We start from the raw sequence: 27,363 nt of genomic DNA, 5'->3' as shown, positions 1-27,363 counted from the left end.
AACTTAGGTCCTTAATTCTACCCATCTCTCATTCATTATTCAAGGTCAAGTTCAAGGTTAAATTCGGGGTACACGTGTGTGCGTCGGGAGCAACATATGCTCTGATACCAACTGTGCGACACCCCTCGATAGGGCATCAAAAGAACTATTAATTCTAAGCGGAAAATAGGAGATTTTTAAAACCTTTAAAAGTTTAAAGTGTGAAATCCACCATAAGTTATCAAACGAAATTGAAAAGTAAGATAATTAAGTTTTACAATTAAAAACAAAGTTCGTTGGGGAAAAGATATCCCACGAATAAGCACAAGTATAACGATAGGTGAGTCTAAGAAAACGATAACTAAAGTCCAAGAGTCAACGTTCTCGCTAGCTCACACGTCTTCCCCATAATCTGCATCACAAACCTGTCATTCATGTAAACATGAACGCCACAGTCAGTGGGGAGTAACTCAGGGTTCTCCCAGCCACAATATGTCAAGATACACGTAAGCAAGAACTTATTTAAACATATTGATCATACATCATACTTGAATAAGAATGAACAAGGGGATATAAACGATAATCATAATGAGATAGGCATAGTACATTCATAATGAGTTAGGCATGGTACATTATATTAAACATGCATTCAAGGTAAAAAACATGGATATGAGATTAGGCATCGAATCATATGAAGAAGGTAAATAACGGATCAATTGAATAGAAAATACATGGATGGAAACCAATAGCCATTACTTTGAAAACCTCTTAACAACCATAGCCCGGGACGTGGCTACTAATGTCACATTCATACTTATGGCTTGCATCTCACCATAAGAACGGATGGGTACATCAATCCCGGCAATCATATCACAACTAGAGGCTTGCATCTCACCACTAGTATCCGATAGGACCAAGACTCTCACAAACAATAGGAGACGTGAACTCTCGTATATAAGAACACGCCAATGACCGTAACAAGCAAGACATTTATGTAGTATGGACCCACAAGACAAACCCCTAGACTCCAACCTCCTGGTAGGACGACGATCATAATACGGTCCTAGTCTAAACCTGGCCAGACTCTCGGGATGGGCGACACCCGATTCGACATGCGGTGACCTATCGGCATCCAAGACTCGATCCATCACACCTAGCCGTGCCCCAAGGTCGAGTAACCCCAAATCGGAACCATGGTACCTATCCGTACCCCAAGGTCCGAAGAGGCGGAAGGATAACCCAACTCGGAAACAATGGCACCTAACCGTGACCCAAGGTCCGAGGGCAAAATAAGGAATGTCAAGTCGTCACACAATGTAAACCGTCCCACTCGGGTCACAAATACGAGAAATAAAGATTGCACAAACATAACGTAAACAATTCATGTGAAGCATATATAAGTATAAGAGTATAACAAATATCAGGTGCTCTCTGCCGGTGTGGGCACATTCACGCCCACCGGCGAGAGGATACATGCTAAGGTGAAACAAGGTCAAAATAGATGAAAGTGTATTCTCTGTAGGGGCACCTAAGCCACGCCCACCTGACCACAGGGAATACAAGTCAAGTTAAAACAAAGCCAAAATAGCTGAAAGTGTATTCTCTGCCGGGGCACCGGCTGCTGGCCCACCGGCAGAGAATAGAGGTCAAGGTAAACAAGGTCAAAATACCCAATGTGTGTTCTCTACCGGTCGACCGGCTGCCGGCCCACCGGCAGGGAATACACTTTATAGTCAATCAAGCTCAACATTGTACATTGTGTATTCTATGCCGGTTGACCGGCTGCCGGCCCACCGGCAGGGACACACACCTTACCATATGAATTTAGAAAAATTATAAGGAACTCTCTACCGGTTGGTGGACCGGCTGCCGGCCCACCGGCAGAGGCATACAGGGCTTAATTTCCAATTTTTATAACTCAGAAATACAATGACGCGCTGCCGGTTGGGTAGGCCGGATGCCGGCCCACCGGCAGGGACTCACTGTACACGAAAAACCCATCAAACAACCATCTAAAGTCTTCCAAATTCAACCATGTTAATTTCAATCATCTTATACTTCTCTAATATGATGAATACATGAAAAATTACCACATTCTAGATGTAATTAACATATGGGGTTGATTAATAATCATTAAAGTAAGGCTTAATCATGTAATTTCGAAGGAATTCCGTTAAGACCAATCTCATATTTCACCATCTTATAACAAAGCATGAAAATTCCTTCTTAAACATGTGAAAATATCATACAAGCATTCTAATAAACACCAATTCACCACAAGTCATGAAAGACACCAAATTTTAACATTCATATGAGTCTAATACTACCTAATCCACACAGTTTTAACATAAAAGTCCAGTAACCCATCACCGTTACCTTTTAGCTATTTAATCCACAATAGAATCGTCTACCTTTCAAGAATCCACTTTCGGGTCAACTAAACTTTCTCCTAAACATAAGAAAACACAAATTAAGACTAAGAATCGAAATTAGAAGGGTACCGTGTGTAAAATGGCTCGACAGCCCTATACATGGAGGAAAGTCGGTTCCTTTCTTACCTAGAAAGATGGAGGGCGATGAGAGGAAGAGATAGACGCAAAAATCACTTGATTTGGATAAGAATTGAGCAAGTTATGGTGTTTTGAAGATTTGTAAGAGAGATGTGTAACAATGGTGTTTGTTGTTGAATATGATGTGCTGAAATTTTGAGGAAGAAGAAGTGGTTAGAGTTTCCTTCATGATTCTTATGAGGAGGAAGGAGTAGTATGTGAGCCCATTAGTCAGGCTAGGCCCAAAATGTAAGATTGAGTCGATATACACAAGAGTTTACGTCTCAAGCCCACTACGACTCAAGACGGAAAATATTATTATTATCATTATTATTATCCGACCAAAATATTTATTTTTGTATAAGCTAAGCTTTAAAAATATAACATTTATAAAAATCATATTTAATAATGAAATTAATGAAATTAAATAATTTAAAATATAAATAAGACAATAGAACGGTTAATTAAATTATAATTGCCAAAATGGAAAATTCGCGGGTGTTACAACCCAACTCTTTTACTCTTATTTTATTCCTCTCCTTAATACACGTGCCCACAAACAAAGGGAAGAAAATAGAAACTAGGACGGAGTATAATATTACTATTACTTATTACTAGTCGTTTTTGGTTATTTTGGGTCACTTCAAGTAATTTGCGATCGGTTCAACTATGAATCAGCATTTTTCGGATCGGGTCACCTCGGGTCGGGTCAACATTGGGCCAGACAATGTTCGGATCGGGTCTGGGCCAGGTCAATTCGAGTTTCGGGTCGGGCCTGTGACACCCTCATTTATTGCGGAAAAGTAAACACATAATTCTAGATAAAAATTGCATGGATATGTTTGTAATAGGTTCATTTGGGTAAAAACCTGTAATTTTTAAAACCTGAACCTGTTATAAAAATATCCAAATGGGAAGGTGTCAAACATGCAAGGTCTAAATAAATCTCATAAATAAAACATCGCTAAAGTCGCGAAACAAAGTTATACAACCCAAATATGAAAAAGGGAGACATATGTCCCTAAAAAGTATATGACATAAAAAGTGTTTAAGGGTCACAATAAAATAAAGCCAATCTAGGTCCCAAGGTACTTTGCTCGCTAGCTCGTCCATGTACCCCATATATGCATCACCTACCTGTCTATCGCATTTTATACAAATACGAAAGCCACAGTTAGTGGGGAGTAACTCCGAGTTCTCCCAGCCACGAAATGTCATAGTTAATATACCATGTAAACATAAAAATATGAATATGAACAACACATAGCTTTAGCATACAAATGCAAGACAATCGTGCTTATCATGTGAACAACAATATAAAAACACATAGTCCTAGCATGTGAATAGTAGACCGACTCATACTACACTATCATGTGAATCACATAACATCCGGGAATCCAAACTCTATCAACCATAGCCGGCTTGCATCTCACCTTCTATGATTCATAGAATCATCAAACAAGAAAGGACAATATATCTAGAGACAGGCATAAGTTCTTAGGACAGTCAATAGTCACTATGTAACTCGAGTCTATACCACGAGGTAAGGTAAACACCCTAGTCCTAAACCTGCGCAGACCTAGCGACATGCGGAAAATACCGCATCCAAGACCCATGATCACACACATGAGTACCCCTAAGGAGTCCACCAAAGGGTTGACTAGTACTTAAGCTGACCACATACTTCTAAGAGTACGTCAGGAGGTCATGCCCTAACTTGGATATAAGCCCACCAAGTTAAGACACAAAGGCTATTAAGCGGTGAACATACACTCGTCAAAGACTATAAGGGCCTATCTATGACGAAGGCCGAAATACTCACCTAGGACCTAGTCCCAGCTTGAATACTTTAGCCCACACCACACAAGACAAGTAGGAGACCCAATTAACCATAAGAGGGGCAAAGAGTCCAAACTTGCACACACACAAATGATCATACACACCCTAGCATATGAAAGACTACGCAAGAGCATATTCAGCTGACAATCCAACAATATCTCCAATATCAATAATAATCCAAATTCCAGCTAACCAACAGTACCATAATCCATGAGAACAAGCTAAAATGACAAAGAGGCAATAAGACTCAAGCATAAGGCATCCAAAGCATCCAACAACCAACATGTGAAATGATAAATACAAATATCAAGGCATAAACATAAAACATCCAATAACAACCAATCTAACCTCAAAGACAAACCCTCGACCCGAGTCCCGCGACGGGTTATCGGTCAAATCGAGGCTGACCGGTTTAAACCTAGTTTGACCAAACTCGTTCGGTCAATCTGGCCCAGCTCAGAGTCTTGGCCTACTTTGGCCCAAATCACAAAATTCATCACAATATCATTCTCATGCTATTTCCAATTTCTATCATGTGAACACTATCAACATAAAAAAAACATTCTAACTTACAAAATAACTAATTCCCCAAAATTCTCGCATAATAAAATAGCATAAATAACCGTCTCACACAAGGGTAAACTTTTCTATAAATTTTAATCGATAAAACGACGCCATTTACTCATACGGACTCCGAATTGAGTGATTCAAGTGGCTAAACCACCTAATTTTTCGATGCCGTTCAATCTGTCATATTTTTGGAAACATTGGAAACCGTCTCGGTCCGGTACTGACGCGTTCCAGCCAACACGCGGACTTGTCACTACACATAATTCCTCATCCAAATTTGTTCCAAACAATAATATACAAATGGGTAACATAAATTAAACATAAGCATACTCATCTTACTCCATTCATTCATTTATCAACAAGATCGTCTCAAACAACAACAAACAACAACAACAACAACAACAAACAACAACAAACAACAAATACAACTACTAATGTGACATTAATTCGTCGAGTAACTCGGAATAGTTACCTTAAGCTAGCAAAGAGACAAGTAATAACTTGAGAAAGCTTCTAAAACCCAAAATTACTCGTCATCTTCAATAACATATGAGTCACCTAACTCATCTTCAAATTCTTCATCTATAAGAACAACAAAAACACAATTATTAAGCTTATATTCGAAACCCTAAAAAAAAGTGTCTTAAACAAAAATTGGGGGAAATGAAAATAAAGCTTACTAGTAGATGAGGATTGAAGAGAGGATTCCAAATATATAATTTTTATGAGATTTGGTGGAGAAATGAAGGATTTATGGTGGATTTAGGGATTGTAAGGAGGATTTTTAGTGGGTTTTGGTGTTTGAGAGAAGGAAGAGATAGATTGAGTTATGGAGGAAATGAAAATTGGAAGAGGGGACAAATGGAGGGTAGGTGGCCAGCCAAAAGGCATGGGGAGATGGGTCATTTGTTTACGTTTTGGTTCGTTTCAACGGAAATTAGAAATATTCGTCGAACGCGATTTCCGAGAAAATTAAAGTTCTTAAACACGATTTTACTAAAAGATTAAGTACTCATATGCCCAATATCCAAACTCGTTTACCCAACGACCGTAAGAAATGGGAAAATCCTAATTTTACGACTTTTATTCGAAATCTATTTTATCAAAGGAAAAAGTTTAAATATAGTTTAAATCACTTTTAAACATTTCTAAACTATAAAAAATGATTACATTTCTTCAAAATAAAATAAGGTTATATTTTATCAAATAAATTTTATTTCAAATAAATTAATATTAAATTAAAATAGATTAAAATATTACTCTTAAAATATAATAAAGGTCTTCAAATTTACGAGGTGTTACAATCATCCCTCCTTTTTAGAAGTTTCGTCCCCGAAACTTAGAAGAAAGAACATTGTATATATGTAGGTCTATCTCTTTAAAATCAAGTAAACAAAATCTTCAAAATATGAACGTATGAAATATAAGTGTCTTTTCAATGGAACAGAATATCCTCGTCGGCCGTCCAAGAACATCAACATTCCAAATCAAAGACATAAAAATATATATTTTTACACCAACAAATGAGAAAACCAATTATCGGACGTCTCCAATAACGAGCTTTACCACTCATTGACGTTAAAACCAGTGGAAAACATTTAAAACATTTCCAAAAGTCTTTAGTTCGAAACTCTATAATAAGGATAATAACTCCACTAGCTATGACCAAACTCTAACTACAACTTTTAAACAACTAGTCAAGGACTACTAACGCGGAGAGTATTTAAGAGAAGGAGAGGAACACTCGAAAGGATAGCTAAAACTCACAAGAATTAGATAAAAGAAAGAGAATCACCTCACGAGAAAAGTTCGGGATATTTAGCTAACATAGAAGATTCAGGCTCCCAAGTTTCTTCTTCGACATTTCCACAACGCCAAAGGATACGAACTAGGGGCACAACTTTGTTTCTAAGTTGCTTGTTTGCTCTTTCGAGGATTCAGATTGGCCTTTATTCCAAAGTCAAGTTAGGTTCCAAATCTGGGATTTCTTCTTGAATAACATGGCTCGGATCACTAATGTACTTCCTCAACTGAGATACATGGAAGACATTATGAACCTTGCTCAAATTCGAGGGCAACTCTAAACGGTAAGCAACGGGACCAATCTTCTCAGGCACACGGAAAGGTCCAATGTATTTGGGACTCAACTTTCCTTTCACGCCAAACCATTTCACCCCTTTCATAGGTGACACCTTAAGGAATACTCGATCATCAACCTCAAAGGCAAGTGGTCGACGACGGACATCGGCATAAGATTTCTGTCGGTCTTGAGCGGTTTTCATACGCTCTCGAATGATCTGAACCTGATTGATGGTCTCAGTCACCAAATCGGGTCCCAACACATGAGCATCTTGGACTTGATCCCAACAGACAGGACTACGGCACTTCTTACCGTACAAAGCTTCATAAGGTGACATCTTGATAGATGAATGATAGCTATTGTTGTAGGAGAATTCGACAAGAGGTAAACATTTCTCCCTAGAAGTGTGGAAGTCTAAAGCACAAGCACGGAGGAGGTCCTCTAAAGTCTGGATAGTCCTCTCAGTCTGTCCATCTGTAGCGGCATGAAAAGCGGTACTCATCAGTAGCTTACTACCCATGGCTTCTTGCAAAGCGAGTCCGAGAAAACGGTAACGAGAATCTCGGGTCACGATCTGAAACTATATCCTTAGGCACTCCATGGTAGCGTACTATCTCCTTCACGTAGGCACCAGCTAGGACATCTAATCTCCATGTCTCCTTGATAGGTATAAACCTAGCACATTTGGTCAATCGATCTACAACCACCCAAACCGCATCTTTTCCGCTAGCAGTCTTAGGTAAAGCCATCACAAAGTCCATGGAGATGGACTCCCATTTCCAAAGGGGAACATCCAAAGGTTGTAGCAAACCCCCGGGTTTCTGATGCTCAATCTTCACTTTCTGACAGGTAAGACACTTGTTAACATACTCTAGGACATCAATCTTCATCCTAGGCCACCAAAACTGTAATCTCAAGTCTTTATACATCTTGTCACCACCAGGATGAATAAAGAAAGGATAAAGGTGAGCTTCATCAAGGATCTTCTTCCTCAACTCGGCTACTCTCGGAACATACATCTTACCTTGGTAACGAAGGTATCCATCACTATCCACCACACAATCCTTAGCTTGCCCAAGTTGGATTTTTGCTTGAATGGACTTGAAAGTAGCATCCTCAGGTAGGCAAGTACGGATCTCACGGTAAAAGTCGGGTTCTGCACTCAAGGCACTAAGATAGTCAAAGCCCTTCCCAACAAGGCTTATCCCTAACTTTTGAAATTCCGTGGTAAGTTCATCAGGTAACACGCGGATAGTGCTCAGAGAGTGACTAGTCTTCCTATTCAAAGCATCGGCCACCACGTTTGCTTTCCCTTCATGATAAATCAACTCGGCATCATAATCATTCACCAACTCTAGCCATCTTCTTTGCCTCATATTCAATTCTTTCTGGGTAAAGATACACCTCAAACTCTGATGATCGGTATAAATGCGGCAATGAACTCCAATAAGGTAATGCCTCCATGTCTTCAAGGCATGTACCACGGTGGCTAATTCAAGATCATGAGCAAGATGAAGCGAGGAAAAGAGGTATGAACGGTAACGCTTATGGTCAAAGAAGAAAGGAAATTAGATAACAAGGAAACGCCAGGTACTCAAATCTCAAACAACAACATCAACCTAAGCGGTTCCGAAAACTTCTTAGCAACAAAACTTATAACCACATCACTCCCAAGGATTTCCTCAAAACGCTCATGTTACTTCATCCTAATCTATTCCCTGAAACAAGGTACTCCACTACGAGAGTAATCTCATCACCCAAATCCTCAAACATCCACAAACAACTTCCACAAGATTAAGGTCAAGGTTTCCAGCAAAGCTATACTCATATCCAACTAGTGTCAACCATGAGTCTCTCAAAATGGTAAAATCCTCAATCAAAGATCCGAATACCAAGCTATAAATTCCCAGAAAGGGTTCCTCAAATATTCCACCATTCAATTCCATCCATTTAAAGTCAAGTACCAAGCACTAGTATCCCAAGACATGTCTCACTACACTTCCCAAGGCTCTCAAATCCCAAACCTAAACAACAAAGCCAAGTTCTATAGCCTTAGTAACAAACGCAACTCACACTTGACAACACAAAATCCACCAATCAAGAATACTCACTTTATTAAGGATCTAGGTCTAAGAATCATTAAGTATGTCTCATCACACTACCTAGGTCTTTCTAACATCACAACCTCTCAAAACTAGGGTTAAGGGTTAAACACAACAATCTCCTCAAAAGTCAAATTTTCCAACCAAGGTCAACATTTCTCAAAAGAAAGAGTACAATAAAAAGGCGAAAAAGGAGGATAAGCAAGGAACAAGGAACAAGTTGGAAGGGTATAAGAGTAGCTTTCAAAGTAAAATAGAAGAGAGTTTAGAAGAAGGATAAACACAAGAGATAAGGAATAAGACAAGGTACACCAAGAATGAGAAACATCTTCAAGGAAGTAGAAGCATTCTTCAAAGTTGGGCAAATCCTCAATTTCCGGCAATAGGCACCAAATCTTGATCTTCATGTAGGTAAGCTCACGGTCATTGATCCAAGGACACAACAATTATTAAATGACAGTCAACAAACATGTTAGAACCTAACAAGTAGCAAATACACTACAGACTACCACCTTAGGTCCTTTTGTCTACCCATCTCTAAAGTTTATTATTTTAAGGTCAAGTTATTTATATTGGGGGTGCACAAACGTGCGTCGGGAACAAATATGCTCTGATACCAACTGTGACACCCTCATTTATTGCGGAAAAGTAAACACATAATTCTAGATAAAAACTGCATGGATATGTTTGTAATAGGTTCATTTGGGTAAAAGCCTGTAATTTTTAAAACCTGAACCTGTTATAAAAATATCCAAATGGGAAGGTGTCAAACATGCAAGGTCTAAATAAATCTCATAAATAAAACATCCCTAAAGTCGCGAAACAAAGTTATACAACCCAAATATGAAAAAGGGAGACATATGTCCCTAAAAAGTATATGACATAAAAAGTGTTTAAGGGTCACAATAAAATAAAGCCAATCTAGGTCCCAAGGTTACTTTGCTCGCTAGCTCGTCCATGTACCCCATATATGCATCACCTACCTGTCAATCGCATTTTATACAAATACGAAAGCCACAGTCAGTGGGGAGTAACTCCGAGTTCTCCCAGCCACGAAATGTCATAGTTAATATAACATGTAAACATAAGAATATGAATATGAACAACACATAGCCTTAGCATACAAATTCAAGACAATCGTGCTTATCATGTGAACAACAATATAACAACACATAGTCCTAGCATGTGAATACTAGACCGACTCATACTACACTATCATGTGAATCACATAACATCCGGGAATCCAAACTCTATCAACCATAGCCGGCTTGCATCTCACCTTCTATGATTCATAGAATCATCAAACAAGAAAGGAAAATATATCTAGAGACAGGCATAAGTTCTAAGGACAGTCAATAGTCACTCTGTAACTCGAGTCTATGCCACGAGGTAAGGTAAATACCCTAGTCCTAAACCTGCGCAGACCTAGCGACATGCGGAAAATACCGCATCCAAGACCCATGATAACACACATGAGTACCCCTAAGGAGTCCACCAAAGGGTTGGCTAGTACTTAAGCTGACCACATACTTCTAAGAGTACGTCAGGAGGTCATGCCCTAACTTGGATATAAGCCCACCAAGCTAAGACACAAAGGCTATTAAGCGGTGAACATACACTCGTCAAAGACTATAAGGGCCTATCTATGACGAAGGCCGAAATACTCACCTAGGACCTAGTCCCAGCTTGAATACTTTAGCCCACACCACACAAGACAAGTAGGAGACCCAATTAACCATAAGAGGGGCAAAGAGTCCAAACTTGCACACACACAAATGATCATACACACCCTAGCATATGAAAGACTACGCAAGAGCATATTCAGCTGACAATCAAACAATATCTCCAATATCAATAATAATCCAAATTCCAGCTAACCAACAGTACCATAATCCATGTGAACAAGCTAAAATGACAAAGAGGCAATAAGACTCAAGCATAAGGCATCCAAAGCATCCAACAACCAACATGTGAAATGATAATTACAAATATCAAGGCATAAACATAAAACATCCAATAACAACCAATCTAACCTCAAAGACAAACCCTCGACCCGAGTCCCGCGACGGGTCATCGGTCAAATCGAGGCTGACCGGTTTAAACCTAGTTTGACCAAACTCGTTCGGTCAATCTGGCCCAGCTCAGAGTCTTGGCCTACTTTGGCCCAAATCACAAAATTCATCACAATATCATTCTCATGCTATTTCCAATTTCTATCATGTGAACACTATCAACATAAAGAAAACATTCTAACTTACAAAATAACTAATTCCCCAAAATTCTCGCATAATAAAATAGCATAAATAACCGTCTCACACAAGGGTAAACTTTTCTATAAATTTTAATCGATAAAACGACGCCATTTACTCATACGGACTCCGAATTGAGTGATTCAAGTGGCTAAACCACCTAATTTTTCGATGCCGTTCAATCTGTCATATTTTTGGAAACATTGGAAACCGTCTCGGTCCGGTACTGACGCGTTCCAGCCAACACGCGGACTTGTCACTACACATAATTCCTCATCCAAATTTGTTCCAAACAATAATATACAAATGGGTAACATAAATTAAACATAATCATACTCATCATACTCCATTCATTCATTTATCAACAAGATCGTCTCAAACAACAACAAACAACAACAACAACAACAACAAACAACAACAAACAACAAATACAACTACTAATGTGACATTAATTCGTCGAGTAACTCGGAATAGTTACCTTAAGCTAGCAAAGAGACAAGTAATAACTTGAGAAAGCTTCTAAAACCCAAAATTACTCTTCATCTTCAATAACATATGAGTCACCTAACTCATCTTCAAATTCTTCATCTATAAGAACAACAAAAACACAATTATTATGCTTAAATTCGAAACCCTAAAAAAAAGTGTCTTAAACAAAAATTGGGGGAAATGAAAATAAAGCTTACTAGTAGATGAGGATTGAAGAGAGGATTCCAAATATATAATTTTTATGAGATTTGGTGGAGAAATGAAGGATTTATGGTGGATTTAGGAATTGTAAGGAGGATTTTTAGTGGATTTTTGGTGTTTGAGAGAAGGAAGAGATAGATTGAGTTATGGAGGAAATAAAAATTGGAAGAGGGGACAAATGGAGGGTAGGTGGCCAGCCAAAAGGCATGGGGAGATGGGTCATTTGTTTACGTTTTGTTTCGTTTCGATGGAAATTAGAAATATTCGTCGAACGCGATTTCCGAGAAAATTGGAGTTCTTAAACACGATTTTACTAAAAGATTAAGTACTCATATGCCCAATATCCAAACTCGTTTACCCAACGACCGTAAGAAATGGGAAAATCCCAATTTTACGACTTTTATCCGAAATCTATTTTATCAAAGGAAAATGTTTAAATATAGTTTAAATCACTTTTAAACATTTCTAAACTATAAAAAATGATTACATTTCTTCAAAATAAAATAAGGTTATATTTTATCAAATAAATTTTATTTCAAATAAATTAATATTAAATTAAAATAGATTAAAATATTACTCTTAAAATATAATAAAGGTCTTGAAATTTACGGGGTGTTACAGGTCATCATCTTCAATGTTTGTGATGGTTTCACCATGCAAGGCCTCTGTTGCATCAATTTTTGGAGGTTCATCAACAACAGTTTTTGGATCTTCATTTTTGGTTTCCTCCTCCATTCCGACATCATTTCCTTGGTTAACATTCATTTCATCTTCCTTTTTAGTTCCCTTTTCTTTGTCTAATTCATCATTATCATTATCACTTCCATTTTCAATTGATTTTTCTTCAACCACTTGTTCAAACTATTTCTCTTCAACTTCCTTGTCTTTCCCATTCATTTTTCTTTCCTTTTCACTCTTATCAGATTTTCTCTCTTTATCTGTTTCATTCACATTTAATTGCCCCTCTTTCTCTTCTTTCTTATCACTCGAGTGTCCCATTTCTCCTTCTTCTTTCTCATTCAACTTCTCAATCTCCTCCTCCTTTTCAATTGTTCCCACTTTATCAGATTGCATAGTAGTGGGTTCCTCCTCATCGGTATCAACATCAACCTCTGGATCCAACTGTAGCGAGATCGGAGGTCTTCTTCCACGACCTCCTCTGCCGCGTCCACCACCTCTTTTAGCAGTTGTTTTCTTTCGTGAAACGGTGGACTTGGCAGTAGCAGGAGCGGTCACATCACTGTTTGCAGCGGATTTTGGAGCCATTTTTCTTTTTGCAATATATTTGGGGTTGAAGGTGTTTCTCAAGTTGAGAACTTCTTTGGAATATTTTGGTTTGGGGGGCATTTTTGAGTATAAGAAGGGGTGAGGCACTTTTGACGGTTTTGAAATTCAAACTGGTTGGGAGATGGTTTTGTTTAGTGGGAAATAGAGGGTTTGCATATTTACATGGGAAGTAATGACTTGGTTGGTGTGATTAACGAGGGGGTGAGGATCAAGGTGGACGGTTGAGTGTAGAGAAGTAAAGATGAGTGATGGTTTGAGGTGAATTAGGTGATGTGCCATAAAGGGGTTGAGTGGCTCAATGTACACACACTCAATGCAAATAGGTTGCTTAATTTATTTTACTCGGTATATTTGCATGCAAAAAATAATGCATTTTGCTAATTCAATTAACATGTTAATCAATCCTCTAATTAATTATTAAGGAAAATAACCCAATTGTGTCACATGTCATCTAATAAACCAATTTCCAACAGAAGTTTTACGAATTGTTCTCTTTCTAACGGTTTTGTGAAAATGTCCCCAATTTGATTTTCCTTTCTACAAAAGCTTAGACATATATTACAATTTTCAATTTGATCACGTAAGAAGTGATGTCTTATGTCGATGTGTTTATTACGTGAATGTTGTATCAGATTCTTTGATATGTTAACTGCACTAGTATTATCATAAAATATAGGAGTGGTTTCAAACGTAATACCGTAATCATGCAATTGTTGACGTACCCAAAGAATTTGCGCACAACAAAGAGCGGCACTTACATACGCACTTTCGGCCGTGGATAAGGCAACATTATTTTGTTTCTTGGATGACCATGAAATGAGACATGGTCCTACGAATGTAGCAATACCCGAAGTATTATTCCTATCCAACGAGCTAACGACATAATCCGCATACGAAAATTCTACAAGATCAAGTTCATAGTGAGTTGGGTACCAAAGATACAACCCTTATGTTCCAATCAAATACCTAAAAATCCATTTAACGGCTTTGAAATGTGATTCCTTAGGATTTGATTGGAAACGGGCACACAAACATACACTAAATTGTATGTCGGGTCGACTAGCGGTCAAATAGAGTAATGAGCCGATCATACCTCGATATACCTTTTCACTAATGCTCTTACCATTTTCGTCCTTATCAAGCTTTTTTTTGAACACCATTGGTGTAGGCATAGGATAAGAATTAGTCAACCCGAACTTATTTAACATTTCCTTTAAGTACTTTTGTTGATGGTTCATTGTTCCTTAATCACTTTGTTTAATTGAAGACCAAGGAAAAATCCAAGTTCTCCCAACATACTCATTTCAAATTCGAAAGTAATTAAATCAGAAAAGTACTTATAAAGGACATTGTTAGTTGCTCCAAAGATAATGTCATCAACATATACTTGCACAAGCAACAGTTCATCACCTTGTGACTTGATAAACAACGTTTTGTCAATGGAACCACGTAAGAAACCGTTATACAATACAAACTTTGAAAGCCTATCATACCAGGCCCTAGGAGCCTGTTTTAAGCCATAGAGCGCTTTATTAAGTTTAATAACGTGGTTAGGAAATTCGTTGTTTACAAAGCCCGGGGGTTGTTCGACAAAAAACTTTTTTCTTCAAGGTAACCATTTAGAAATGCGGTTTTGACATCCATTTGAAAAAGTTTTATGCCTTGATAAGATGCAAAATTTACAAGCATTCGTATGGCTTCAAGCCTAGCTACCGGTGCAAAGATTTCTTCATAATCGATTCCCTCTTGTTGGTTAAAACCTTGCACCACTAGTCTAGTTTTGTTCCTTACAATTTCTCCAACATCATCTAGCTTGTTGCGAAAGACCCACCGCGTACCAATTACAGTACGTTGGGAAGGCCTAGGGATAAGATGCCATACCTTATTTCTTTCAAATTGCTCTAATTCCTCTTGCATGGCTGTCACCCAATATTCATCAGTCAAGGCTACTGTGACATGGTCAGGTTCAATTTGAGAAAGAAATGCATCGTATGCACAAAAGTTTTGGAGCGATGATTTGGTCTTTATTCCAGAAGTTAGGTCACTGGTTAGGTTTTACAAAGGATGTGAGCTTTGGTGTTTCCATTTTTTGAGGACAAATGAGTTTGAAGAATCATTTTATTCTTGTGTCACAGTGGATGTGACTGTTGCATGGGGATTATTTGGTGGGGGTGATTGTGGTTCATTCTTTACTTGGCTTGGCTGTTCTCCACAATCCATATTCCCCCTGGATGAGCTAGCATCTTCTTGTGGTGGAGAATGATTATTTCCCCCTGAATTTTGGCCAGCATCCTCGGGCAATAGTGGCTCCAACTGTTGCTCAGCCTCTTCCACCACTTGATCCATATCACGTCGTGTCATTCCAATCTCAAAATCATCATCATACTCATGATCATCTTCATTATCAGCCTTTGTATTTGAGACAAAGAGACTAGATTCATCAAATATTACATGAACACTCTCTTCCAAGTCCTCTTGTTATACACTTTATAAGCTTTACTATGATCGAAATAACCAACAAAAACCCCTTCATCCCTATGTGCATCAAATTTGTCTAGGTTATCTTTTCCGTTATTTTGCACAAAGCATTTACTACCAAAGCATTTCAAGTGTGAGATGTTAGGTTTTCTTCCTCGTAGTAATTCATAGGGAGTTTTCTCAATTATTTTTCTAATCATAACACGGTTTTAAATATAACAAGATGTGTTAACGGCATCAGCCCAAAAATTTCTTTGCACTTTAGAGCTAATGAGCATGGTCCCAACCATATTTTCAAGAGTTTGATTCATTCGTTCCACAACCCCATTTTGTTGTGGGGTCTTTGCGGCCGAAGAATTATGGCTAACACCATTCTCATTACAATAGTCCTCAAATAAAGAATTCTCAAATTCGGTTCCATGATCGGATCTTAATAAGACAAGTTTATAACCAAATTTGTTTTGAACCTTTTTGACCCAAATTAGGAATTCATCAAATGTTTGATCTTTAGAGCTTAGGAAAAGAAGCCAAACAAATCTTGTAAAGTCATCTACAATGAAACAAATGTAGCGACTTCCACATCTACCCACAATGCGCATGGGACCGTATAAGTCAATGTGAATGAGTTCAAGAAGTAAGGAAGTGCTAAAAACCTTTTTGGATTTAAAAGAGCATTAAACTTGTTTGCCTTTGACACAATCATCACAAAGTGATTTAAACTCAAATTTTATGTTAGGAATGCCATCTACTAGATCAAGTCTCTTGAGGATGTTAAGTGTTTTAGCATTTACATGACCAAGTCGTTTATGCCAAAGCCAAGGGTTATTCTTTTGAACACTCATGCATGATAAGGTTTGACCCGACAATGAGTATAGGTTAGTCATGTAGACATCTTTGACACGTTTACCTTCAAGTATGAGCTCTCTAGTCTTTCCATTGATTATTCTACATTCACTAGCATGAAATTCAATGGTATTGCCTCGATCACATAGTTGTGATGTGCTTAAGAGATTGTGTTTAAAACCTTTGACGAGCAACACTTTGTCGACGCATAGTGATTTTGACTTACCAACCTTTTCCAATACCAATGATTTCACTTCTTTTGTTGTCGCCACAATTCACCATGCCACCATCGTAGGCTTCTAGAGAAAGGAATTGGCTTTCATCTCCCGTCATATGACGAGAGCATCCACTGTATAAGTACCAATTGCTCCTGCCTCTCACTAATGCCTATAAGAAATCAAACGTTTAGTTTAGGAACACTTGACAACAACTTTCTTAACTCCTTGTTTCTTAATCCAAACTTGTTTAGCCATTTTAGTGTTTCTTTCTAAATCACGGACTCTCTTTTCACAACCATTAAACTCATGACCTGTTTTACCACAGTAATTGCAAATGATATATTCAGGAATACCAGCGTACTTTCTTCTTCGAAAATCAATTTTGCTTGGAGTCTGGTTTCGAGTGCAACATTGCGTGTTACTGTTGCATTTGAAACCGAGTCCAGCATTCTTTGCAGATTTTTCGTATTCGTGTGATTGTTTTAGAAGAAACTCCAAAACATTCTGACTTCCTTCCCATTTTAAGTAGAACATCTTAGCCTCATCTAGCTCTTTGGTAAATGTTTCAATTTTAGCAAGATGGTTATGATTTAGTTGACCCACATTGTCGAAAGCTTGTTTTGCATGTCTTACTTCACCACTAAGCAACAAGCCAATTTGTTCAACTTGTTTGTTATCCCTTTAACATAAAGTGAGGTCAGCTAAAAGAGCGTCACGTTCTTTAGTTAATGAAGACACAATTTTTGTGAGAGTCTCAATTTCTTTTCTAGACTCAGATACCACAGTAGTAGCATCTATTGCATTGGTTTGTTCAACCTTTTTCAAGATTTCAATTTGAGCAAGAAGGTCATTGTTTGACTTTTTCGCTCGATCTAAAGCACTTTTAACATGACTTGACTCGTCGTTCAACATTTCAGCAATTTTGACAAGATCATCTTTTCTACTTTCACAGGTTGCTGAGTCAATCAGAAGTTGGTCACGTTCTTGAGTTAGTGAGGACTCATTCACTTTGTTAGATACTGATACAATAGTGCAGTGCTCTGTTACATGAGTTTTATCAACATTTTTAGCTAGAAACATATTTTTTTCGAAGCTTTCTAATTTCCTTTTCAAGACTCAACGATGAACTAGGTTGATCAACCTCATTAGACATTATTTCAAGTTAACATTTTCTTCGGCTATGTCCTTAATTTCAGTTTGCATAGCTTCTAATTTATTGCTTTGGACACGACACTTATCAATGAATTGGTCTAGGAGGAGACAAACTTTGTCTTTAGAGAAAGATCGAACCTTTTTCTTGAGCTTATTTACCTCATTGTCTGAATATGAATCGAAGTCCACAGAGTGAACCATAAGACACTTGATGTTTTCTTTCTTTGATGGTTTGGAGTCATCTTTAGAGGAACTATACGAGATGCATAATTTGGCTTCTAATTCTTCCTAAAGGACATCGTCCTCTTCAGAATCAGACATGTCCCAAATAGCAGTCATTACCTTGTTTTTGTAATCACATTTAGCAAAGTCACGTTTTTCCTTAGATTTGATGTCATTCCACTTTGGGCATTCCTTGATTTGATGACTTTTGTCAACACATTTAAACCAACCAACAGTGGAACTCGATTTTCTCTTAGGGAAGCGACGTTTGTTAGCATTGTTACTATACCTTTGTGAGTTTCGACAATTTATCATGCCAACAATATTCTTAATGAACATTGCAAACTCATCGTCTTCATTCTCCTCATCACTTGAAAGAGCATTAACAACGAGTCCTTTCCCTTTAGAGCTTTCACTAGAGCCCTTCATGAGAGTTAACTCATGAGCCATGAGTGAGTCCATAAGTTCATTAAGGGAGAGCAATGAAAGGTCTTTAGCTTCCTCAAAAGCTGCAACCTTCGGTTGCCACTTTTCAGTTAGGCTATGAAGAATTTTACGGACTAAATCCTCGGATTAAAAATTTATGCCTAAACTTTTGAGGTCATTAAAAATACTAGAGAAACGTGAGGACATACTATTAATTGACTCATCTCTTCCCATGTTGAACGTCTCATATTGTTGCATGAGAAAATCAACAGGGTACTTTTTGACTTGTGATGTTCCCTCATAAGTAAGGCTTAGGGTGTCCCAAATTTCCTTTGCTGAGTTACATTCAGATATTCGATTACTCTCTTGTTCACCAATGCAATATTGAAGGATGGACATGGTTTTAGAGTTTTTCTCAACTTTCCTATAATCGGCCTCGACATATTTGTCTTGCTTTTAGGGGTACTAGTGCCATCAGCATTAGTTACCGAAATAGCAAGTGGACACTTTTGAATGATCACTCAACATTCATAGTCCGCACTTTTGACATAGTGCTCCATGCGATGTTTCCACCAAACATAGTTTTCTCCCTTGAATATGGGATACTTAGTGTGTTTTGAATCGTCTATAACTATGGGATCAACTCTTTGGTTTTAACCAATATCATGAACACGAGGCTCTGATACCAATTGAAGAGTTATGAATGATAAACACCTAAGAGGGGGAGGGGGTGAATTACGTGTACCCTTTTTGAAATTTGTTCTTAACTTAGTTAATTGATAACTTAAGTAAAGAACTTTGAAGTACAAACCATGAGAAACTTAATAGAATGTAAGTTCACAAGATGATACAACAGTTTTATGTCATAGTATAGATGACTGTGACACATAACTTAAATAAGTATGAACGAGAAAGAGCAAAGTAAGAGAACGTAAAAGTAAATAAACAAACAAATGACATTTTAAAAATTGGTTCGAGCTCTTGTAGATACCCAGTATCTGTTGAGTCTCCAACAAACACCCGATAAATATCGGACTACAACATGCTTAGGAATCGCAGCGTTTGATCGACAGTTTTGTATAGCTATACGTCGGAAAACTTAAAACGATTTCGAAAATAAAACTTTTCAAAACTTTTCAAAAGTACCCGTAGTGTTTAATGCATGACGACGGGGTCGCAATGACACTAATTAGAGTCAAAACCGACACCGGACCAAAAACCGACTCAAAAATTCAAATCCCGACTCCAACAACGAGTCAAACCGAGTCAAACACAAAAAACAAACTTTTCAAAGACTTCCATGTTAAGGTTTCCCGGAATCCTTAATGGTCAAGTACAAATCAAGTTCATCTAAAACATAGGATAGAACAAATCACGATTTCAATTGCGTGATAGTGACAAGACACCTCGAAGACCCGCAAAATGGCTCGCGCCTCTTCGAGCAGCCCATGCGGCCACGTCGCTCAAAACACACACAACCACCCATTTTCCTATAAATACCCCTCAAATGCCACCATTTGAGAGTTACGCGAGTGTCTGCCCCCTCATTTCTCCCTTAAAATTCTAGACTCGACTTCTCAAGTCACAAACTGACACGTGTTTCCAACCTACCGATCGAAAACACAAGCCTTACACATTGTTTGGTACCGTCATCGTGCATTAAATCACTTGACCGACCATCTCGACCATTTCACCATCACTAAACTTAAAACACTCTTTTTACATTGCTAAAACGGTTTTCAAACCGAGTTTTCCGACCAAACAAGTTGATACACTTTCGTCGATTTCTCGTCTCAAACCGATTTTGGCCTTTTTGAGAAAAGGGATTCAGTCTTGTTTTGTTTTGATTTTGGCTTGGGTCTTGGCCGTGACGTTGGGTGAATGGATATTGGCTTGGGCCTTTGATTTTGGCCTTTCGCTTTGACTTTGGTTGAATGGCTATTGGCTTGGGCCTTTGATTTTGGCCTTGGCCTTGAGTGAATTGCTTTTGGCTTTGGTTTTTGCTTTGGCCTTGAGCATTGGCTTTGGGTGAATGGATATTAGCTTGGGCCTTTGATTTTGGCCTTTCGCTTTGACTTTGGGTGAATGGCTATTGGCTTGGGCCTTTGATTTTGGCCTTTCGCTTTGGCTTCGGGTGAATGACTATTGGCTGGGGCCATTGATTTTGGCCTTTCGCTTTGGTTTTGCTTTGGATATATTGGTTTTTGCCGTCCTTCGTTCGAGGAAGGTACAGGTGCAGACGGGGATGTACCCGTTGGTGAGAGGTTGATATTTGGTGATGGGATGTTTTTGTGGGGAATGGGCTTGCCTTCCATCATTGATCATGAACAAGGAGATGTTCTGGTTTGTTATATGGGTTCGTCGTAGGATCCCTTTAATTGAGAGCTCATTCTAGATCGGGTGCTAATGAAAGGTTTGTATTGCCAGACATGGAATAGGTAAAGAGAATGGACATGGAGTTTCGAGTCCTCTGCTTACTCGGTACGGAACGTCACTCGAGTGTACTCACATTAAATTGGAACATATTGTTTGTTTTAAATCTATTCTCAAATAAATTCTCGTTGTCAACGGGAAATGGTAAAGGGGAGAATATATGATAGTTGGAAATCGTGCTTTTATTTAGATAAATAAGAGGTTAGCAAAGACTCGATGAATATATGTGACTCATTGGGACAGCCCCCAGTTGTCGTTTAGGAATAAAAGGACATACGATAGGATAGATATGAGAGAGCCTAATACTCGGACTCGGACTCAGACTCAATCGTAGATACGGACTCCTAATCATCACTTTCCTCCTCGAAGGTCTCTTTCGCAGCATCCGACGGCTTGAATGTCTGGTCTTGAGCATTGACCCACTTGAGCACTTGACTCTCGTTGTTTGGGATGATAGGAGGACAATAGTCCATGAGGCTTTCACCTCTTTGCAGAAAGAGATGTTCATTAGGGTTGTTTTCATCACTTGGTTGGCATAGGGATTAAGCTATCAGTTGATGGTTGTCGATCATATCTTGAATAACATGTTCCAGTTTGAAGTAGTTTTCAGTATCATGACCTTTTCCTTGATGATATTGGCACTAGGTACTGCCGTCCCAAAACCAGGTTTTCTTGCGTTCAAGCGGGTCCGGAGTGGGTCCGATTAGTCGTAACTTCCCTTCAGTCACAAGCTTTTGAAGAGCTGCGGTATAGGTTGTGTTGAGTTTGGTGAATGTCCTTCGAGAACGCTCAACCTTGCTGTTTGGCTTGAGATATTCAGGAGGATTGTCTTGACTGAGAGGTGCAATTATGATTTTGCCAGCCTCGATCATATGTTGAATGGCATGCTTGAGTTTGAAACAGGTTTCGGTGTCATGGCCTTTGCTTTGATGGTATTGGCAATAGGCATTACCATCCCAGGATCGGGGTTTTTTGTGTTCGGGTTTGTCCGAAGTCGGACCAATGGGTTGGAGCATTCCTTCTGAAGCAAGTATCTCCAGAGCGGTGCCATATGTTATTCCCAGATCCGTGAATTCCCTTTGATGTTTTCCCATGGGTCCCACATTGGAGTTTTTTGGGATGTTTTTGTGAGCTTTGTTTTTGTTTTTGATTTTGTCAATCCTGGGTGGAAACAGGATTTGGTTGTTGTCAATGAGAAGTTTTTGGGATGTTGCTTGATGTTTTGAAAGGGATTTTGGTGAGGTGATTTCTTTGTTGGTAGGTTCGTGGATGTGGGAACCATCGGTTGACTCCTCATTTTCAACAGCTGTTGGTTGGTGAACGGAGGGTTGGTTTTCTCCTTGGTGGCCTGATTCATTTTCGGTACTACCAAACCTCTTCTCCAAATTAGCTACCCGGGTGTTCAAGTCATCGATAGTAACTTGCAGCTTTGAGAATATGTTGTTGATAGAGACGGAGAGCATCATTATAGCGCTTTGTATGCCATCTTCGTCAATTGCATGAATTTTCTCATCGTCAGGAGAGATGAGATGAGAGCAGTCCAGGGAAGATTCCTGACTGTCTCCAAAAGCGTTGTTAGGATGGTTGTTCTTGTTGTTTGCTGAGGGAGGTAATGGTAACTCGCCCTTTTCGATCATATCAAGGATGACGCCTTTTAGGGGGAGACACATTTCAGTGTCCTGTCCGCGACCTTGGTGATATTGACAAAACAGTTTTCCGTCCCATCTACGTCCTCGCTTGTTTGGTAGAGGGTCTGGAGTTGGACCAATTGGACTGAGCTTTCCTTTGGAGATTAGCCTTTCCAAGGCTGTGGCATAAGGCACACCCAAATCAGGGAAGGACCGATGAGGTCGTCTGGTTTTGGTTTGGTCGTTTGCCAGTAGCCGACTTTCAAGAAGCTTAACCCTTTGCTCAATATCTGAAGAGGGAAAATTCTCGGTTATCATTTTGTCCTCAACCTGAGAGAGACGAGTGCTCAAGTTTTCCACGGTAGCTAGGAGTCGAAGGACCATGTTGTTGGTTTCGGCAGAAGTCATGGCAGATGAAGGTTGATCAGCTCCTTGAGTTTCTGTTTGAGGATCGATGGCACCCAAGGGATTCCTATTTGACATAACGATAGGCTTATAACTTGTCTTGGCAAGGTATTGCACAAACAAAGGCAAGTGCGACACATATGTATAAAAGGCAGTTTTGTTGTGAAGACGCGACTGTGTGACTAGGTTATGAGTTCATTAAAGATCAATGATGACCTCTTGTGTTTGAACTCTTGGTGCATGACTTTGAATTTGGACTCGAGTGTCGACTTTGGCATAGTGATGCAAAGACAAATGACTTCTGACTCAGTTTGGATATGCGTCAATGGCGTGGCACCGTTGGACGAGACATGTACGCAAACTTGATCTTTGACCCGTAATTTAGGGGAAAGACGGGTTTAGAACCCGACAAGTTTTGACTATGCTAACGCCATTGGAGATGTCTCGACAATTAGGCGACACGACCTAGACCAGAAGGTAGGTACTAACTTCGGTGGACACTCGACGTTATCTAGGCGACTTGACTTGAAATTAACTCGACGCTATTTGACTCGAGGCTGAATCGGAAAGGTGGACTGATATGTTCGAAAATAGAAATTTTCAAAAAGATTCATTTGTCGCTTTATGGACGGCTTCCGAAGAGTAAGGATCTTCAAAAGGTCGGCCAGTTGAAAGGGTTGTCTTAGGTTTGTTTTCAAAAGATGGTTTGAGTTGAGATTGCGGCGGCTCTGAAAACAATGTGTTGTTTCCGAAGACGGCTTTTGAAATTCCGAATCACGGATTTGAAGATCGAGAATCAAAGAATTTGGAATCGTCGTCACGATGGCCATAAAAGCGGTTAAATTCGTTTTCAAAGAATTGAAATTGGGTTGAAAATTGAAAACGGTTAAATTTGTTTTCAAAGATTAAGTTTTGATTTGAAATTTGAAAACGGTTAAATTTGTTTTCAATGATTTGATTTCGGATTGAAATTTGAAAACGGTTAAATTTGTTTTCAAAGGTTTGATTTGAAATTTGAAAACGGTTAAATATGTTTTCAAAGGGTTTGAAGTTGGATTTGAAATTTGAAAACGGTTAGATTTGTTTTCAAAGATTTGAAATTTGATTTGAAATCTGAAAACGGTTAAATTTGTTTTCAAAGATTTGATTTTTAAATTGAAATTTGAAAACGGTTGAATTTGTTTTCAATGATTTGACTTTGAATTTGAAATTTGAAAACGGTTAAATTTGTTTTCAAAGACTTGATTTTGAATTGAACTTTGAAAACGTTTAAATTTGTTTTCAAATGATTTGAAATTGGATTTGAAATTTGAAAACGGTTAAGTTTGTTTTCAAAGATTTGATTTTGAATTTGAAATTTGAAAACGGTTGAATTTGTTTTCAAAGATTTGAAATTTGATTTGAAATTTGAAAACGGATAAAGTTGTTTTCAAATGATTGGAAATTATGAGGATTTAATTCGTCATTACGACGGGCTAAAAAACCGTTTTAACCTTTGAAAGGAGGTATGCAAATCGAAAATTATGAGAATTGAAATTGTCATTACGACGGCTTAGAAAAGCCAAATTTGATGTCGAAAACGAGATTTGAAATTTGAAAAGTTGCACGGGTTGAAATCGCCATTACGACGGTTTGAGAAACGTTTTTGTTTGAAAATTGATTTCGAATTTTGAAAATTCGAGGGTAGAATTCGTCATTACGATGGCGTAAAAAGGCGCTTTGAGAATGCAACGGTCAGCGAGGGACCGAGATTTGAAATGGCCATAACGACGACGTAAAAAGGTTTTTTGAAATGGTTTGTGAAAACCGAGTTTGAAATCGTCATTACAACGGCATAAAAAAGTGTATTTGAAATGGTTATAACAACCGGGTTTGAAAATCGTCATTACGACGGCCTAAAAAGGCGTGTTAAAATGCTTATGGAAAACCGAGTTTGAAAATCATCATTATGACGGCCTAAAAAGGCGTGCAACGGTCGGCGAAAGACCGAGGTTTGAAACGGCCATTTTAACGGCGCAAAAAGTGTTTTTTAAACGGTTGTAGGAAACTGGTTTTGAAAGTCGTCATTAGGACGGCATAAAAAGGTGCTTTGAAACGGTTGTAAAAACCGGGTTTGAAAATCGTCATTACGACGGCCTAAAAAGGCGTGCAACGGTCGGCAAAAGACCGAGGTTTGAAATGGCCATTATAACGGCACGAAAGGGTGTTTTTGAAAATGACACGGAAGGACTTTTGATCACATAATACATAAGCACTCGCAGTTCATTATATTATGCATAATGCTGACACGGGTTTTGGCTTAAAGGGGTGGGTTACACACCAAGCAATCAAACCCCGATTTGCGAGAGGGATACCAATCCAAACAAAATGTGTAAGGAGGGTGCCCTAGCCTCGTGCTCGATGGAAGTGAAAGCTCTTTGACGAAACAGAAATGTGTAACGTCAACGGTATGCTTGACTCAATCGGGATTCGAAAAGCGGGGAGGAGAAAACTCACGCCGACGGGACGAGCCAATTGGTCGAAAAGGGTTAGGTTGTGGGTCCGGACAAGGAACCCGACTTATGAACGTAATATAAATTAATGCACTTTAACCACGACCTCGTTGGAGTTTCACCTCTAAGGATCACAAAGACACAACTGTCCTAGTTTTTCCCAGCGGAGTCGCCAATCTGTGGACATGGGCCACAGGCCGGTCTATGGATTTGGGCCACCTACCGATCTGTGGTCACGGGCGACCTGCACACCAAGCCAAATTGTGGACATACAGCGGTCTTTTGAAAGCCACGCTCGGCGGCGTAAAAATGCTTTCGACCGGATCGCTTTAGATCGGTTGGTTTCGTCTTGGTAAAGGTCTCGAAACGATGTAGAGATATTCGGAGTCGCCACCAAGAAATTATGGGATGCCTGGAACCCGTTCGAAATCTACTTTATACCTCTGTCAAACGAAGCACAAAGCAGTGTTTGACATAGGTACTAAAGATAAGGACTCGTCCCCCTTTTAGCATTCTATGCCTAAAATGACTCTCGTACGCCCTGGATAAGGCCATCCACTATCCAAATGTTCTGAGTAAGTGGTGAGGGTACGTATTGGGAAGCCCTTTAATCGAACACCCAATCCCGCCCGCGTTAGCGGCCTCTACTGATCGATCGTGGTTGTTTAAGTGCAAGAGTTGATAAAACGGTTTAAATGCATGAATGCGCATCCAAAAGCTTAACCTAAGATGTGAGAATTTTCTAAGTCGGTTTGTTTATCCACATAGCATGAAATTGATGTTGAAGTTGGATTTAGATTGATTTGCATGTGAAAACGGGAATTAAACATCCATTTACCAAATTCGGGTTATGATGCTTAACACGATCCATTTATTGAAAAAGGGTGTCAAATGACAAAGTGTAAAAAACGTAAACTTGTCAATCTGATCCGTCACGTATTCGGATAAACCGTATTCGGGATCGTCCTAGACAAGTACCAAAATGTGACAGAACAGTGCCATGCAGCCCAATTAAGGCGCGAGCCTATTTGCGAGATAAAGGGCTCTGCCTTGGTTTTGAAACATGGAAACAGACGGCCGCTTGGGGCGCGAGCCATGAGCCGACCTAAGGGGGCGTCTCCTGGTTCTTGAAAAGGTTATTTAAAACCGTATTTATGATGAAAGATTTGCAAATGTTGTTTGCATGACTCGGAATAATTACTATTGTGTTAGTAACATTCGTTGTCGGATTTGCATGTTTGAAAAGTATAGTTTAAAAACAAAAATGTAAAATATTTGATTTGAACTAATCATGTTAAGTTCATTTCTTTGTAATTAGTAAAGTTCATCATCGTACTCGGATTAAACCGACATGGTATAAACAACCAAGGATGATTATGAATTATGGCTAATATATTTACAAATGTAAACAAATGAGAAAAATGGTAAATAAAATAAAAGGTGTTTAAAATACCCTTTAATTTGTAATTAACCAAATAATATCACCGAGTAACGGAATAAACCGTCATGGTATAAAGAACCAAGGATGATTTTTGTAATGGTCAAAATATGTTTATCATAAAAATGAATTAAAATGGTAAATAAAAAAAAGATTTTCTTTTAAAATGTAATTAACCAATTAATATCACCGAGTCACGGATTAAACCGTCATGGTATATGGAACCAAGGGTGATTATGATTTATGGTTAAAGAGTTTTTCATAAAAATGATTTAAAACATTT

This window comes from Silene latifolia, chromosome 8 (assembly GCF_048544455.1).
Source record: "Silene latifolia isolate original U9 population chromosome 8, ASM4854445v1, whole genome shotgun sequence".
NCBI lineage: Eukaryota > Viridiplantae > Streptophyta > Magnoliopsida > Caryophyllales > Caryophyllaceae > Silene > Silene latifolia.
This window is presented reverse-complemented; position numbering follows the sequence as displayed.